This window comes from Hipposideros armiger, unplaced genomic scaffold (genome assembly GCF_001890085.2).
Source record: "Hipposideros armiger isolate ML-2016 unplaced genomic scaffold, ASM189008v1 scaffold_636, whole genome shotgun sequence".
Classification (NCBI taxonomy): domain Eukaryota; kingdom Metazoa; phylum Chordata; class Mammalia; order Chiroptera; family Hipposideridae; genus Hipposideros; species Hipposideros armiger.
This window is the reverse complement of record NW_017731986.1, coordinates 400,917-402,127: the sequence shown is the minus strand read 5'-3', so window position 1 is coordinate 402,127 and position 1,211 is coordinate 400,917.

Genomic DNA, 1,211 nt, shown 5'->3' with positions numbered 1-1,211 from the left:
CTAGTAATTTAGCATTTAAAATATGAACAAGTCTAATTTTTATTGGCAAAACAAAGTTAAAATAGGTTAATTATGAGAAGACAAACCTCCTTTTATCCTGAATAAGCCAATATTTAGTACATATACACATGCACACACACATACTTGTATATAGTATCTCTTTTATGTATGTGTTTGTACTAATATTTTAATATAGTTAAATGTTTAATACAAATATTTAACAAATGGCAGAGGTTTATAGGCCTCTGATTTTAGGTTAAAAAGTTACTTGACAATGTTTATATTAATAGTTTTAGGTGATAATGGAATAAAACTAGAGTAATTTTTTTCTTTGACGTCTCATCAACAATAAGAATGACATTTATCAAGCTATATTTATGTATGTATTTTTCCTAAATAGTCTCACTTTGTTGTAAGAGCAACAGAATAGGAAATCAAGACAGCACCTTTACTCACTAATTTTCACTGTGCTTAATCACTGAAACTATTAATGAAACCTCTTGTGCTTTTCTGGCTACCTCTAACTTGAACTTGTTCAGCAAATTTTGTCTGCATTAGTAGCTATGGCAACTCCAGGATAAATATTGAGTGCTGGCCTTCCAACTGTTAAAAACCTCTGAATCTCCTTTATGTCCATAGAATATCTCCACAGAGATATGGGCATGCAAAACAATAGAAACTTTTCATCTAATTCCACAGAAAAAGGTAAAATGCCACAATCCATTTAATTTATTATAAAGTTAAATGGAAGATAAAGTGCAAATATTACCAAAACATTTTTTCCCTTGAGGTGGTAAAACAAATGGCAAATTTCCTAGCAATTATATAAAACTCTTATATAAACAGATCATTAGCACAGTTTCATGCTTAGCTACTAGAGGAACTATTGAAGAAAGGATGGAAAAACAAGGTAGCTCAAGACCAATGTAATCTAAAAACTTCATTGCCCCATTTAGGTGCATATCTATAATATATGGTTTTATAAAATGGCCTCTTAATTGAGACTAAAAGACAATCTGTAAAACCTTCTAAAGTGATATACTTGTTACTAGAAACTTACTGACCACTCTGCAGACTGTGTTGATATCCACAGACTACCTTGTGTTGACTCAAAGCTCCATCTATGATATCTAATTGCATATTGTTGATACATTGGGTAGGCAGGCTGCTTGCTGTGCCTATCTCACATATGTTGATAGAGCCCTGTGCTT